This window comes from Echinops telfairi, unplaced genomic scaffold (genome assembly GCF_000313985.2).
Source record: "Echinops telfairi isolate 266 unplaced genomic scaffold, ASM31398v2 ScPeMD7_655;HRSCAF=1070, whole genome shotgun sequence".
In the NCBI taxonomy this organism is placed as follows: Eukaryota; Metazoa; Chordata; class Mammalia; order Afrosoricida; family Tenrecidae; genus Echinops; species Echinops telfairi.
This window is the reverse complement of record NW_022104553.1, coordinates 10,007,401-10,008,598: the sequence shown is the minus strand read 5'-3', so window position 1 is coordinate 10,008,598 and position 1,198 is coordinate 10,007,401.

The following is a 1,198-nucleotide window of genomic DNA, read 5'->3' as shown; positions in this document are numbered from 1 at the left end:
TCAGAAAGTTCTGTGAAGTGTCTGGACACCAGTGTCCTGGGGCGGCCAGACAGAGGAAGCAGAGGAACCCCGACTCCTGGAGGGGCGCTGGCCAAGGCGCCTCCTTACTGGTGAACGAGCCCCAGGGCGGGGCACAGCCACTCAGCAGGAACCCCAGAGAGGGGCAGGGGTGCAGGTGGGGAGGGGGACATGGGCGAGAACACCAGAAAGTTCAGGAAAGTTTTCCCGGTGTGCACCTAAGAACCGGTCAAGGCAAAGTCCGGTTGCAGCTGGACAGACCCAGTGCGCTCACTGCAGCCGCAGCAATGCTCCCCGAGCCCTGCGACCCCACCCTGGGGCCCCCCCGCCTTGCAAGAAACACTCACCCCTGGCACTGGCGAACCCCGCGAAGACAGAGGCGACCAGGAACCTAAAGAGCTCCAGGAGCCCCATCTCGGACCGGACCGGCACTCTGCAAAGTGGCTGGACACAGGCTGGCAGTCCTCCAGCAGAGGAACCCCGCCCCTGGGGCGGGATGCTAAGCCGCAGGGGGAAGTGACAGGCACCCAGCAGAAACCCAGAGGCGGGGCCAGGAGTGGGGGAGCGCTGGGGGAGCAGATTTAGGCCATTTCCATGCCGATTGATTGACTGATTTCTTTTCATTTGGAGCCCTTTGATTCCTCTTTCTTGTTCCTTTGCTCTAGCTGGGGCTTCAGGTCCATTGTGGAATAAGAGTGGTCATTCGTGGAGTCTCCCCTCATTCCCAGTTCCTTTTTCACTTATCTATATATTTTTTCCATATTGATGTTTGTAATGCATTCTCCAGTCACACAAAATGACCAACTTACAATTAGGCCTGCTTAATCACATTGCAGTAAATACTGTTGTGTGTGCATATACATACATACATATACATACATATATATATTTGCCTGCTCTCTTAGGTCAAATATTTAGGATTTTATCTTACTTGGATCTACAATCAATGCTCATGGCATCAGAACTCCAAAAACGCACTGCATTAGGTAAATCAGCTGCACAAGATCTCTTTAGACTATTGAAAAGCACGATGTTCCTGGAAGGACGAAGGAGCCCCTGACCCAAGCCAGGGTACTTTCCATCGAAAGCTTTCAAGGCCAAACTTAATGACCAAATTAAGATAGCCAAGAATTCAGGCTTATGGCAAACATTTTGAATCCAGGCACAGGGGATAAAGCCC